This window comes from Periplaneta americana, chromosome 2 (genome assembly GCF_040183065.1).
Source record: "Periplaneta americana isolate PAMFEO1 chromosome 2, P.americana_PAMFEO1_priV1, whole genome shotgun sequence".
In the NCBI taxonomy this organism is placed as follows: Eukaryota; Metazoa; Arthropoda; class Insecta; order Blattodea; family Blattidae; genus Periplaneta; species Periplaneta americana.
Window position 1 is genome coordinate 187153817 of NC_091118.1, and position 17168 is coordinate 187170984.

A 17168-nucleotide genomic window follows, 5' to 3' on the forward strand; every position below is an offset into this window, starting at 1 on the left:
TAGCTAGCTGGCAAAACAATAACACAATCGCCGCAGGCTAACGTGAACTATTCCATTCGAACGAGGTAGCAGGAGATAAGGTCCTATTTGGTGAACTTATACAATACAATTCTAGCCCACACGTTGATTGAGAATTGTCGATGGTGACCAAACATGAAGATGGTAAATGGATTTTCGCCACACCAGACAGGGCTATTGTGGTTTCTGAAAACACTCTCAAGGGTGAAACAGGCCTCACGTGAATAGTACAAACTGTAGGTAGGCCTACAATGTATTCCATTAATGCCGTCACATATGGACTTTGTGTTTACATTCATTACTTCATTTCCTTTCCACTGAATGCGGGTATGTCAGCGTGTGTGTGCCTGTCGAGCGAAGTAACTGATGTCGAATATGAACTATAACGTATATATGCAGACTCAACTTGTGTCTAGGAATGGACTCGTTCTCTCATTTTATTGCATAGCTATGATGTAAGCATATCAATGGTAACCGAAGTTATTTCCGTTTAAAATAGTTTTTAAGCAACAAGTGGATAATCTTGATGATTGTGGCATGAGTGAATGTTTATAAAATTTTCGCGAGTGTCATAATAAGATTATCCACTAGTTGGATACAACACTTTATGCTTGACCATGCCGAAATGTAGTAATTATACACCTCGTAGTAGCCCTTTAATGCACCTCATTAAAGTACACCTATTTATTATAATTCAGTTGTTCAGCCAATGACAAATCACATTTGTACCGTTATAAACCCGCCAGTATCGATTATTCTCGGATATGCAATCGAAAGACAATTAGCGAAAAGTCACGGAGGCTGGAAATCCAATACTGTCGCAGAAGGTTATGTTCTGTGACTATAATAATTAGCGTTAATTGTAAATAATATTCAAATAAATTCAATTTGTCATCTCGTTTTTCAATTCTAAATCCATTTCCAGGTTATATCAAGACTAATGTTCTCTAGGTTATATCAAGGTCAATGATATTCGTGCCTCGAAAAAAATCAATACTTTCGCGTCTGCGCACATCTCACAATGCAGTCAGTTCCTTTCGTCACTTACATAATCATAACATGAAAACTTATGAATAATTTCAAGTTAGAAATATGGTCGAGCATAAAGAGTCGTATGAAACTTGCCTATAATGGTAATTAAGACGCTCGTATGAAAATTATGAAACTCACTTGCGCTCGTTTCATAAACAAACATAATCGCGTCTTAATTACTGTCATTATAGGCTCGTTGCATAATGTACTATTATGGCATCTTAGCATTATAAATTGTAGGAAATAAATTATGAAATAATTCGGCATCCATAGCTGACAAAGTCTTCATATGTTCGTATCGATTAGTTGCGCCTGGCATAGGCATTGAATAATGAGAAATGGATGATCTTGCAGGTCTATGCGTTCCGGTATTACGTCATAGCGAATATGTCATTGCTATTATTGGTACGTGTGCTATAATAAGCCGATTACGCACGATATTGGATGTAGTAACAACCTGTTTATAATGCTACGATGGCATAAAAATTCGTTAATTTTTGCTGTGGGTTTAGGTCGAATATAGACGTTCAACTTAAAAAAAAATCAGGGTTTTCTAAATTTTTGTGACACCCTGTACCACAGGAAACTTTATTATCTGCCGTATTTTACAGGTACGGATGGAAAAGTAAAGTAATTACTCTGGAAGTTATTCATTTGTTGAGTGTGCTGGTGAATGCGTACTATGTAAACTTTTAAACATTAGCGATCAAGGGTAAGACTGATTGCTTTAGCTATGTATATTGATTAATGGCATCTTTCACGAGGCCGTTTTTATTGTTATTATGGAAGAATAATTTCCAAGCACTCAGCTACCAACATCGCCTCCGTTAGGTCGATTAATTTTTGTAAATTGTTAGGCAGCCTCAGACAAGGAGTGTCTTGAATTATCCCTGCTGTTATCTCAATCTTTACATCAATTTTCTTGTGAACGTGTTCTGCGTCGTGTCTGTATTCACGTGTTAATAATTAATTTGATAATGTACAACGTTTCTCAGAATTCTAGAGGCGTGTAATTATATTGTTCACATATTTATTTCTTCTTTACATGGGGAGAAAAATTATACCCAGGAGCAAGATGAGCAGAATGGCGTTTCAAATTATGAACACGTTGAAAGGTGTATCCTATATGAAATTTTTATGAACTTTGAGGAGATAATTTATCTTCTTTTTTATCCCGAGTAAGGGATGTTTTCACGTTTAGAAGAGGAAGATAATTCGGTTCACGGAACAGATTTATACTCTAGTTCGTTAGCGAATGAAAATATACGCAAATGTAAAGACTCGCATTTGGAACGTTGTGTGGAAATCATTACCGTGGGTTCAGTTCCCGTATAGGATATAGCTGCCAATGCAAACTGTAAGACAAAAAAATAGGTTTGAAATATGGCATAAAAGGTACATTATATAGGGTATAATGAAAATGTTCATTGTTGTTTAATGAGGCTAGTACCATAATTGTATACTTTGTATGTTATTTTTATATGTGTGGGTAAATTGATTTAGATGGGGAGTTACGAACTTTATAATTACAAATCATTGTTTTTTTATATTATTATTTTGTTCTAAGGCTGTGGACGATTGGAGCACATGTTTGGTTGCCACTGCAATGTTAGTCGTTCTGCTTTACTGACACCGAGAGACACTCTACTACTTTCCAGTCGGTAGAGATATAGTCCAAGCTCACACAACTTAACAGTTTTGGTACCAACGTCCTAGTTCTATACTGTTTTCGCTGTCAGAAAAATCCTAATGTAAACACAAGCACGTGGCTGTCATACCCGTGATTGGCTCTCAGTCGAAACACTCACACGATGCAGGAAAATATAGTCCGTATTTGGAAACTATCATCTTGTATTATTTGAAAATAAAAAATTGAATTCTAGTTGTTAAATACAATGAAACAGATAACTTCACTTATATGTAAAACGATATGTAAAAGAAGAGCTACCGTACTTTTATATTTTGTTATGTACTATGAACGCGGATGAATACAAACAGTAATACCGAGGTAGTCTGTTCTTGTAACAAGCTGGCGTCACTTGTGCTCGTAGTTGTTCACGTAAGCACGTGTTGTTGGGCACTAATTTATCGTGGCCGGTACTACCGGTCACGGCTATGTTATGTTTAAAATTCTGACACCAAATTGTTATGTTTAAGTCAGGATATTTAGGATGGTAATGGTCGAGCTATTGTGTTAGATAGATACTGGATATTCAAGAATAGGATCACATGATACTGAAGTATGGCTTCTGCATCCTCGGTATGTTTGGTTATTAAACACAAACCCTCTCAAAAGCGGAGAAAAACAAATATTCTTAAATGTATATAATAAGTTATGTGAGATTTAATTACAGTAAATATAAAGTAAATGTTTCCTAAGCAAATGAATGCATAGTAGTGAGGTTAGACCTACTTGACGTGTAACGGGAAATGCTTAATATGAAACATAATGTACAACAGTAGGCGGGAACACGTACTGAGAATCTATGGCGCCAAACAGCGGCCAATGAAGCCTCACTTCAGTCACGTGCTATTGTTTATATTAGGATTTTTCTTACAGCGAAAAGATTATACTTATAAGATACATGTGGAAGATGTCTTTGTATCTTTATCTTTTAGTTTTTGTAGTCCCGTCTTCAACTTTTAACGGGAGTGGCTATCGGCCTGATGATTTAGAAGTCCCTCGTCGAGCTAAACTTTAAATACGGATATGCATTAGTTTGTCTCAAAAGTTTTTTTCTACAGTGCTTTGGTCATTTCATACGAATCTAATCATCACCGTTTAGACAAATTCCAAATTGATTGAGGCAACGACAGACTATTGTCTTAGAATCACCGAGATTTGCTCGCTGGCGAGTGGCTGCTCCTCAGGTAGATACAGCTTCATTCTCAAGAACAGGCCTGTGCGCTAATAACTCAATTGAGTCACTGCAGATCACCCCTTGATTCTCCACTCCATCTTCCTCGGCTGAGACAGTAATGTTTCGGTGCTGTTCGAGCAGACGGGAAGTGATGGATTATATCAGGCGAGCATCATAGCTCTTACGAACTTCCGGCTCTCGCTGGTCGCCTAAAATCCACCACTGATGCACAGAGCCTTAGTGTGTTTGTTTATAATGTAGTGTAAGCGAAAAGTACATGGGCGGGAGTTTCTCCGTCCCTTTCACTGCCCAGGGCTGCTATAGAATAAATGGTCGTCCTGAACGGGGGTTATCTTCAAGGCTTATGTGTCGATCATTGAATCGCTTAAACTTGTGTGCCTTTCTACTACTGACAATCCATTCACATTCCATTTTATATATTTTCGTCTCAGCTACTGATTATGCTCTCATGGCCTTTCCCAAAAGGTATGCAGAAGTACTTGAATTGCGATTGTGTTGCTGCAAATTTCGAATGAGAAAGTGAAGATAATAAACACAATATAGAGCCTACCATAAATAGGTATATCAAATACCTTACTATAATAATACCGGACAGCTGTATACTAGCAGCATTGACGTGAGTGCGAAATATCGCGGACTTGACATCTAGCGGAGCGGCGTGGAATTACGTCCACAAATACAAATATTAACATAGCGGAAATCGGACTATTGTTTAAAACATGAGGTACTAATGTGGAATAATATACGAGACATTTAAGAAATGTTGAATAGTACGTACCGTATTTAATGTAACATTATTTTATACCACAGCTGCATATTATGAGAAATATTCCATGCTTCATATTATTTTCCGTAATTGATTGTTGCGTATGTTTTCTTTGCTTTAGTGGGACAAAATTAATTCTGACATTAAGAATGAATTTACAATAACGCTTTATATACCCATTGCTGACATCTGGAAAGATAAAATTGGTAGTAATCTGATGCTTGTAATAATTAGTAAAGCCATGTGGACAACAATAAAAATTTAACTTGCTAAACCTTAAAATTTCCAATATATTTTAACTTCTATTCATTTATTAGGCCTAAATAAAAAAATCTAATTTTTATTGTTCTATCAACACAGAGATAAAGGCATTAGGACTAATAAAGAATTTTGTTGACTCACGTTTTATGAACTCTCGGAAATCGAAAGTACGATTTGGAGCAATTTGTAATGCTGTAATTGTAGCAATTATAAACAGCACATATACACCCTGACATTTTAACACAGCACTAATTAATAAAACTATTAACTAGCCCAGCAACAATATACATTGCAGTTGATTACAGCTTGTTTCGCGAGTATCTCCACACCGGCCGCCTAGGTAGCAGCACCAGCGTCGTTCGCGCGAAAAACTGCTAGATGTCCGGTATTATTATAGTGAGGTATTTGGGTATATACTGTAGTTAGATAAGTAGTTCTTGAAATGTGTTTGAAAACAATATCCACACATATAAACAACAATTTTCCGTTGCTTAGCAGTTCAAAGACAAATGTGCGAATCATTTATTGGAAAAGACTTTCGTAACGATCTAGTGAAAGATATTACTTACTTACTTACTTCTTACTTACTGGCTTTTAAGGAACCCGGAGGTTCATTGCCGTCCTCACATAAGCCCGCCATTGGTCCCTATCCTGAGCAAGATTAATCCATTCTCTATCATCATATCCCACCTCCCTCAAATCCATTTTAATATTATCTTCCCATCTACATCTCGGCCTCCCTAAAGGTCTTTTTCCCTCCGGCCTCCCAACTAACACTCTATATGCACTTCTGGATTCGCCCATACGTGCTACATACCCTGCCCATCTCAAACGTCTGGATTTAATGTTCCTAATTATGTCAGGTGAAGAATGCAATGTGTGCAGTTCTGTGTTGTGTAACTTTCTCCATTCTCCTGTAACTTCATCCCTCTTAGCCCCAAATATTTTCCTAAGCACCTATGTTCCTCTCTCAAAGTGAGAGTCCAAGTTTCACAACCATACAGAACAACCGGTAATATAACTGTTTTTATAAATTCTAACTTTCAGATTTTTCGACAGCAGACTGGATGATGAAAGTTTCTCAACTGAATAATAACAGGTATTTCCCATATTTATTCTGTGTTTAATTTCCTCCCGAGTATCATTTATATTTGTTACTGTTGCTCCCAGATATTTGAACTTCTCCACCTCTTCAAAGGATCAACTTCCAATTTTTTTTTATTTCTATTTCGTACAATATTCTCGTAACGAGACATAATCATATACTTTGTCTTTTCGGTATTTATTTCCAAACCTATCTCTTTACTTGCTTCCAGTAAAATTCCCGTGTTTTCCCTAATCGTTTGTGGATTTTCTCCTAACATATTCATGTCATCCGCATAGACAAGCAGCTGATGTAACCCGTTCAATTCCAAACCCTCTCTGTTATCCTTTCCTAATGGCATACTCTAGAGCAAAGTTAAAAAGTAAAGGCGACAGCGCATCTCTTTGCTTTAGCCTACAGTGAAAGATATTAATACATGCAATTATTGGCAGTAAATTACATAACTTTGAAGCCTACTATATGACTGTGAAGGTAGAAATTATAAAGAAGAGTTTAGGTTTTAGTGTGTACAGTAAAGAATGTAGAAATAGTGGTCAGTTTCTCTCCAGCCTGTCTCTTTCGTGATTGAGAATGCATGGCGTTTCGCCCAGTGGTTTCCTTTCCTCGAGGATGTAAACAGTAATAACAGCTTGATGAAATAGCTATTCATCTTGTGTGTACTGTTGTGTAGAGTCATGTGGTCGTCGCATTGCATGATCTCACTCAGTTAAGAAATTAGGCTTCCGGTGGTATGACTCGAAATACAATCACGAACTCAAATCTTACCGATTCAATTGTCTTTGTTAAAACTGTTCGTTGACCTGTTATTTCTGCCACTATTGAACTTACTAATACAAATAGCTTTTAAGGAACTCACAGGTTCATTGCCGCCCTCACATAAGCCCGCCATCGGTTCCTATTCTGAGCAAGATTAACCCAGTCCCTACCATACCCCATTCCCCTCAAATCAATTTTAATATTATCCTCCCATCTACGTCTCGACCTCCCCAAACGTCTGTTTCCCTCCGGCCTCCCAACTAACAATCTATATGCAGTTCTGGATTCGCCCATACGTGCTACATGCCCTGCCCATCTCAAACGTCTGGATTTAATGTTCCTAATTATGTCAGGTGAAGAATACAATGCGTGTAGTTCTGCGTTGTGTAACTTTCTCCATTCTCCTGTAACTTTCTCTCCTCTAGCCCCAAATATTTTCCTAAGAACCTTATTCTCAAAGACCCTTGATCTCTGTTCCTCTCTCAAAGTGAGAGTCCAAGTTTCACAACCATACAGAATAACCGGTAATGTAACTGTTTTATAAATTCTAACTTAAAGATTTTTCAACAGCAGACTAGATGACAAAAGCTTCTCAACCCAATAATAACAAGCATTTCCCATATTTATTCTGAGTTTAATTTCCTCCCGATTGTCATTTATATTTGTTACTGTTGCTCCAAGATATTTGAATTTTTCTACCTCTTCGAAAGATAAATTTCCAATTTTTATATTTCCATTTCATACAATATTATGGTCACGAGACATAATCATATACTTTGTCTTTTCGGGATTTATTGCCACTATTGAACAGTGTGATTTATTTATTTGTTTTTTCATTCATCCATTGGCTCAAAAGAAACTGCCTACTGAAGGATCCACTGGAAGAAATGGTGAGTAGGACAAAACTTCGAAGCAGAAGAAGATATGAGATAATAGAAGACATTAAGATATATGATCATATACGGAGACTAAGAAGAAAGCAGAAAATAGGAAGGGTTGAAGAATGTTGGGTTTGCGCATGTGGGTGTATGACAAGAGAAGTAATTCATGAAGAGCATACAATATATTTTCTCTTCATATGAAGCGAGATGCCGAAATTAGTCATAGCTCACAACAAAATTTTGACTACGGTTCACACAGTGTATCTTACCTGTCTATTATATTTATATTTTTAATATTGTAGAACTCACTATTACAAATCAAACAAGTGGTCGCACAGTCTGTAGCTGTCCTCTATGCCAATATATTACTGAGAGAAGCCGCGCGGTACGGATAATTTTATACGCAACTTTGGCGCTCTTATGCCTTGGCGAGGGCGTGGTCACACAAATTACATTGGTTCGTGGCCTAACTACTAATGACATTAACATCCAACTGTGACTCATAGTGTTGTTACAGTAAGCATTGGAAATTCTGTCGTTTTTTGTTTCGCCAGGGATGTGAGGTTAGTTGAGGACATCGAGTTTTCGTCCATGTCAGCCGGGCCGTCTCTCGACGAAAACTCGAGCGTCCTCAACTAACCTCACTATACAGGTTGTCCCATTTATCTTGCGCACCTATTATAACTGTTTTGTTTGGATAGGTATTTGAATTTTTGTTTTTGAGAGTTATGTTAGAACGAAGGGCTAACATGAGTGTAGAGATTTGGTGCATGTAACTACATTATGGTACAAGATACACGTGACGTCATCTTTTTCAAATAGCACTACATACTTTAATCATGTTACATTGATTACACACATTAAGACGAGTTCAAAAATGTATTACAATGTCACCTTCCCAATCAATGAATGCCATCAGAATGTGCCGTTTGTTGTGGTGCCCCATTTATCCTGTGCATTAACTTACACGAAACGAAAGACGACTGACGTCCGTACACGTCGTGTGTTTGCTGTCTTAACATGTAAACAAGCCACAACAGCTATCAACGCCACAATTCACGTACAGTGGCCTGCAGGTTCTCCGGACCTGTCGCCACTCGACTTCTTCCTGTGGGAAACTGTAAAGGACAGTGTGTACCAGAACATTCTGACAACACTTGACGACATGCAACAACGCATTCAACAGGCTTGTGTGTCCATTCAGCCAGCAACATGTCGGGCAGTCATACTTCTTTCGTGGAACGCCTTCGAATGTGCATTAATGTGAATGGTCACCATTTGGAACATCTTCTGTGACTTTCAAAGCATAAAATTATCACATTGGGACTACGTTTTTGTTTCGTTTTGTTGTTTTTGATTAGGAAGGCGACGTTATGATACATTTTTTAACTCGTCTTAATGTGTGTAATCAATGTAGCATGATTAAAGTACGATGAAAGAGTAGTGGAACGGAGAAAAATTCTCTCCGGCACCGGGATTTGAACCCGGGTTTTCAGCTCTACTTGCTGATGCTTTATTCACTAAGCCACACCGGATTCCCATCCCGGTGTCTCAGTTTAAGTTCCACCTCTTGGGTTCCCTCTAGTGGTCGCCCTCTGCACTACGTCATAGGTGTCTATGAACGTAGGAGTAATGTCCACATACAGTATGTGCGGAGGTACACTCGTTATGAGTGACTAATTGGCCGGGATCCGACGGAATAAGCGCCGTCTTAAATCACAAACTGATTTACGCATTTCATATACTGGGTGTTCATTTCAAAGTGTGTCATGACGTCACTGTTGTTGGGTCACCGATTTGAAGCGAGTTTCAGCTTATATGTTAGTGAAGTTGCCTATTATTTAAGGCGTTCTTCAATCTGAACTTGAGAACGTGTACGGTATAACTTGAACGTCGTAGCAACAGATGGCGGTCTGTGTGCTACCATAACCTCTTTCGAACTGTGTTTTGCGCCGGCAAGTCGTACGCAGGGTATTTGTTATCATCGGTTGCGTACGGTAACATTCCACAACACAAATCAAATGCTCCGTGTCCATGTTGACCGTCGAAGTTAATATCAACAAATACGTAAGTAATCGTCTTAACCCTCTCCCCATATTCCGACAGTACGTATTTCCAAACAGTTCACATTCCTGCCACTACCGGCGTTACCGTACGTATCGGTACGTACTCTTCAGAATGAACGCCGTACTTGCTAGGCAACTTCTCTGCTTCTTAGGTTATACACCTCTGCGGAAGTGTAGGAAGATTGAATTCTCTAGGCTCATCGGCTAGCCACATGACGGCATACAGTGAGCCATGACACATTTTGAACTGAACATCCAGTGTAATATTATTTTAATATACCGAAGTACATATGATGTTTCCATGCAGATATTCGTACGATGACGCAGAATATCTGCATGGAAACATCATATGTATACTTCGGTACATTAAAATAATAATATATACGATTAAATTATGTAATTCTATTTGAAAAATTGATGACGTCACGTGTGTCTTGTATCATAATGTAGCTGCATGCACCAAATCTCCACACTCATGTTAGCTCCTCGTTCTAACATAACGCTCAAAAACAAAAACATTTCAATACCAATCCAAACAAAAAAGTTATAATAGATGCACAAGATAAATGGAACATTCTGTATATTCTACGTCAAAATCTTCGCCCTTGATCGGAATTGAACCCGTGAACTTCCGATGCAATCACTATGCCGAAAAATTAATACTGGGAAGTGAGTTATTACTTGTTACAGTTTTTATTGTTTCTAAGGAGAGCGTTTCAAGTTTCACTATGCTTGTTTTACTCTATCGAATTATAAGAAAATTGCATTTTGTTGTAGCAGACTGCCTTCCTTTAGACAACGCTCGCCACATCCTACCATGCATCCGCCCCCTGGACGCCTTTCACGGTTACTAAAATAATAAAACCAATACACTTCTTTTTTTTCCTCTCCGCCACAGTTCACTGTACTATCGTAGAATCACAAATGAGTTTTATTGATAATCAAGCTTGCGTAGGAAGGCCACTTGACATTCTCTGCACACAGCAGTGTCTAGTGATGCAATCTAAATGTTTTAATTAAATCGCACGAGAAAGCCCTTTTTTTCCTATCGTGAATATAATATTAGTCATAATTTTTTTAAATGATGCATATCAGCGATTTTGCATGCTCTTATCAAGAGGTTTATTCCATAACCATTTTCACAATTTTATTATCAGTCTCATATTAGGTGAACCCACTGTGAGCATCATAGCACAGACCCACCACCTGAAACAAAGAACAACAAATCATTCATTCATTCATTCATTCATTCATTCATTCATTCATTCATTCATTCATTCATTCATTCATTCATTTAATTTATTCCATAGATCTTACATGAGCAATGAAGCTTTAAGATGTGGAACAAGTCAAAATTTTACAATATTACAATTACAATTTTTACAGTTTTACAACTTAGTAATTATCTACAATTTCGTGAAATTTTTTACAATATTTTGGCGAGATGTAGTGAGATGAGATGCGATGATGTGATATTGGATAAAACTTGTGTCTTAATCAACACTCGAACCAGCCATAGCGACTTTGGCGAATAATAATAATAATGATGACGATGATAATAATACTTACTGGCTTTTAAGGAACCCGGAGGTTCATTGCCGCCTTCACATAAGCCCGCCATTGGTCCCTATCCTTAGCAAGATTAATCCAGTCTCTACCATCATATCCCACCTCCCTCAAATCCATTTTAATATATTATCGCCCCATTAGTACTGACACTTGAACGTTGGAACAGTAAATGAATATAAGAGAAAGATAGGAGAAAAGGTCAAAGAACAAATAAGGCAAATAATTCAATATGATAATTTGTAGAGAATAAGTGAAATTGAAATCTTAATGAATAGTAGTTAGAGGAAAAAGGGGGTTTGAAAGGCGTATATAATTTTAGATATATTACGATTAATGATCATATAGAGAATAGCAAATGGAATGCAGGAGAAATACTGAAAGGGAGATTGAAAAAAAAAAGTGCATAGTTTAATTGGGAGAATTTGTGTAGACGTGTACTGCAAATATGTGTTATTGTAAGTGTTAATGGTGGCACCTGATACAGAAATGTGAGGTACACCATTATATGTAAAGAAGTGCTGTGACCAAATATATCAAATATTATCCTCCCATCTACGTCTCGGCCTCCCCAAAGGTCTTTTCCCCTCTGGCCTCCCGACTAACACTCTATATACATTTCTGGAGATGATGATAATAATAATAATAATAATAATAATAATAATAATAATAATAATAATAATAATAATAATAATAATAATCATCATCATCCTTGCATGTATTGGGCCTAGTGGCCCGTTACGGTCTCTTGCCAATGCTTGAACGGTCTGCCCAATGTCGACCTGGTTGGCGAGTTGGTTTAGCGCTGGCCTTCTGTGCCCAAGGTTGCGGGTTCGATCCCGGGCCAGGTCGTTGGCATTTAAGTGTGCTTAATTGCGACAGGTTCATGTCAGTAGATTTACTGGCATGTAAAAGAACTCCTGCGGGACAAAATTCCGGCACATCCCGCGACGCTGATATAACCTCTGCAGTTGCGAGCGTCGTTAAATAAAACATAACATTTCTCTTGCCCACAGGATGGTAATTTAAAATTTGGCGTGAAATTCTAGAACGAGGTATTCTGATGACATGTGATCTCGAGTTTTATCTGTATTTCTATAGGTATTCCGTAATCGGTTCAATCTGCAGTTCTTTCTTAATGTCAAAATTTCTAATGTGATCCATTCTCGTGTATCCCGCTGTACGACGCATAAATTTCATTTCTGCCGTCGTTAATCTTTTTGAATCAATATTACGAATCGTCCAAAACAGAGTATAGGTCTGGCCAATGTTTTATAAATTCTGGTGCGCGTATGTTTTTGTACTAAGGTTGGTTTGAATATCTGATTAATTATCCCCATTGCTATGTTGAATTATCTTTGGTCGGCGGGAAAAGACACATAAGTAAAAAAAGTCGACTTTTCTGTTGTACCTAATCACTTAAGTCTATATGTTTTGTAATTTTTGAAATAATAAATTTTCTTGTATTTAAAATTGAAAGGGGTCTTACTTTAACATAATGAATTTCATTATATATTTTTCTAAATTATAGACATCAGCTCAAAGAATTTGAGTGACCACAAGGGCCCTGAATACAATAAACATGTACAATATAATGTGATGTGATACATTAAAGAAAGAAGAAAGTTAATTGTTAAAGGCAAATATAAGTGGATTAATTGAAATAGAGATGATGATGATGATGATGATGATGATGATGATGATGATGATGATGATGTAATATTTGAAGAGAATCCTTGATAATATTTATAAGGACAGACATTACATAATCAAAAGGAATGTGAAGTTCCTTAAGATAATTCCATGTGAATTTGGAAATAGAACCTCTACTGCCAAACAGCAAACCAATGGCAGACCATTGTTTAAGAGAGACGTACTTTTGAGAAATATAAGGTAGACAAGGTTCATATATAGACTTCTTTTCAATATCAACTTCGGTGGCCTGATTTAGGTTTCTTTCGAAACGAATAGTAGGGTCAAGAACAAGAGCCCGTTTTAAGCGTCCGTTAATAGCAATAATGTCTGCCCGCCTAAATGAACTATCTGATGATACACAATGTACTTCCTCATGAATCTCCCAATTTAAAGTTTTTAACGATGTCGCCAAAGCATGTCGTACACGATGATGTCTAGCAGTGATCAGTAGCTCGCCTTTAGGGGATTGTCCAAGCACGTGTCCAAGTATATTATATTCAGTTAAGAGTAAATTGAAAAGAAAGTCTCTCCTGAAAATTTATAATTTTTTGACTTATGTACGTTTTCCCGCCGATCAAAGATTTAATAATTTTCTCATTCAAATCTTTTTCTTCTTCATATGAAATTTGGTAACCGATAATAATAATAATAATAATAATAATAATAATAATAATAATATAATATATAATTTATTATGACTATATTGCTGTAGATTAAACAGTAATTAAATCAAGATGATACTGGTGATAATTATGACGATTATGGTAGATAGTGAAATACTGGCATAAGAACCAGCAATGTCTCGTGAATACCTAACCCAAACGCTGTATTTGTCCAATATAAATTCAATTGGAGATTGCCGGGTTTTGAACCCAGCTGTCCCAGCATGAAGAAACAACTTTCTAGCGTTTCGGTAAACGGACTGCCGGCGTTGCAACTCAATTTAAGATAAAATCAAATAGGTCTCATGTCCGAGAACTTGTTTAAATTTGGTTTGTCAACACGTGAAATTTGCTGTCGAGATACGAGTTGTAGCAAGATTTTCTTGCCCTGCCCATATTAATGTTATGAACACATTAACAAGGACACAACTATATGGAGCCCCGCCTTATCTTTACAGTTTCGGCGGTTCCTTGTGTGAGCTGTAAATCATATCTTGGCCAGCGTTGTAAATAATTTATCTCCGAAGCGAAAGGTACAGGTGGCTATTACAGCGTGTGTGAGGAGAGCAGGGAATTGATGTATTGCGTTGTGAGGTAGGTCAGCTGGCACGCCCATGTGACTCCTTAAGGATTTTTAATTACTCGATAAGGAGCACGAAATGAGTATAATCGAAGAAGTTCCACGTCTCGCTTTTTTATGTGATTGATAGTCTTGGAAACTAGATACGCTGCAACTCATACTTCAAAGAACCGCTCGCTATAGATCACTGGTTCACAGTCTCAGTTTAACTTGTCCGTGAGACACTTGATATTACATTTATGTCGGGGCTGCTTGTTTGAAAGGATGGCCGTATTGTGGACAAGGTTAACGAGGTAGCGATCCTCAGATAGATGTCATCTGAAAATAAAGATACATCTCCATCCCATAAAGTTGTAGGAAGTAATATGAGCGATTTCCGAATTTTATAAGAATATGCAGAAATTAGAAACTTAATATTGACTAATGCCATGCCCAGTCATTCATTCATAATGTTCTGTCAAGCACAGATCTTTCACTGCAAACCCAGCTTTCTTCAAACTTTCCTATTTTTTGCCTTCCTCTTTGTCTCCGCATATGATCCATATATCTTAATGTCTATCATTTCGTCACCTGAATGCAAGAACTAGGTAACTTGATTTTTCATATTTAGTGACATTGCCTATTTACTTATTTATTGCACTCAGGAATATGTCTAGTTTTCTTTTAGCTATTTGTTATATTGGAAAATAGATTTTTTTTTAATTTTATTGGGTTATTTTACGACGCTGTATCAACATCTAGGTTATTTAGCGTCTGAATGAAATGAAAGTGATAACGCCGGTGAAATGAGTCCGGGGTCCAGCACCGAAAGTTACCCAGCATTTGCTCGTATTGGGTTGAGGGAAAACCCCGGAAAAAACCTCAACCAGGTAACTTGCCCCGATCGGGATTCCAACCCGGGCCATCTGGTTTCGCGGCCAGACGCGCTGACCGTTACTCCACAGGTGTGGACTGGAAAATAGATGTCGCTGGTATCGTTTGATCAGTTACCTAGTTCTTGTGTTACATTTTGTGCAATTTTTGCTATGTTATAAAAGAGGTAACTAAAAAACACAAATTTCGAGTTACCTAGTTCTTGCATTCACATGACGATTTGATATCTTCTTCTACCCCGAATTCTTCTCCCGTTCACCATTACTTCCAGTGCATCCTTCAGTAGGCAGTTTCTCTCAATTCCTTTTCCTCTTCCTGATCAGTTTCAGCATCATTCTTTCTTCACCTACTCTTCACAACACAGCTTCATTTCTTATTCTGTCTGTTCACTTCACACGTTCCTGTCTTCTCCATTCCACATTTAAAATGCTTCTATTCGCTTCGTCATAATGTCCATGTTTTTGTCCCACACAATACCACACTCCACTTCACTAGTCTGTTCCTTAGTCCTTTTTCCAGAGGTCCGCAGAAGATGCTCCTTTTTCTATTAAAAGCTTCCTTTGCCATTGCTATCCTCCTTTTGACTTTCTGGCAGCAGCTCATGTTACTCCTTGTAGTACCCCCCAAGTATTTGAAGCTGTCCACTTGCTCTACTGTTTCATTTAGAGTTCGCAAGTTTACCTTCTTTATTTTTGTCCCTATGTCCAAGATCTTGGTCTTATCCTAGATCATTATATACCCCAGATAGGTTGGCCCTATAGGCTTTGACGTTAACAACTTTTGTCAGGTTTATTACGCTGCCATCTAGTTGTTACATAAGGAGTCACGTCATAATTCCCATTTGAATTGCATTAGCGACTGTACTGCCATCTCGTGTTCGTTTGCGGCGGACGGGTAGCGATCCTGGCGGTTGTTCTCTTCAGTTTTTTACTTGGTTATTTAACGACGCTGTATCGACTACTAGGTTATTTAGCGTCGATGAGATTGGTGATAGCGAGATATTTGGCGAGATGAGGCCGAGGATTCGCCAAAGATTACCTGACATTTGCCTTATGGTTGGGAAAAACCTCGGAAAAAACCCAACCAGGTAATCAGCCCAAGCGGGAATAGAACCCGCGCCCGAACGCAACTCCGGATCGGCAGACAAGCGCCTTAGCCGACTGAGCTACGCCGGTGGCCGTTCTCTTCAAAGTGCAAACGATTTTAACATAGCGATGACCTATCTGTTACATATATGATCTAGGGCGGTGGTCGTTAGCACTCGCTGAAATGTGCAATGGGTAAGCGGTGCCGTCCTGTGTGCACTGTCGTGCAACAGGGAGAGATAGAGAGCATACCCGCTAGCAGCTACGAGAGCACTATAGTGCACTGCGTTTTCCGCGGGCAAGAGAGGCTAGCCCCAGCGTACTCTGTGCTGACGACCCCTAATCTAGGGTCTTATTCGCATTTGTCTTCATCCCATAGAGGTCACAGCTGTCATTTAGCTCCAGTAACATATTCCTTAGTATCGTCTCCTCTTCTGCTAACAACGCCATATAATCAACAAATCTTTTGCACATTGTTCTTCTTCCTCCCACTCTCACTCCTCTCATATTCTGAAAACAGTTCTTGTACATATTTTCTAACACTATGCTAGTTACTTTAGTGCTAAAATAAAATACAATATCATTAAGTGAGGTGGCCAGTGGTGCCCGTTATCCAGCTTTGTGCACTTGGTGTCACATGCACCTGAATGCAACAGACAAGCCGTATCTTGTCTCTCCTGACAATGACAACTGCACACTCCCGATTGCATTTCAAGATCTAGGGTACGATGCTGATCAATAGTCGGCTTGGATGGTTCCTAATCTGTGCTCCGCGCAGCCTCGAGAGTTCCATACTTCTAAGTCTAAATCCAATGTAGTATAGCAGCCTTTTGGATTTCTTCATCGTTGCGACTTTGATGACGAATAAGGTGTAGGCCTATCCTATTTTTCCCACCTTGTCGAAAGGTACACCGTAGAGATAGCGTATGTGTTAATATAG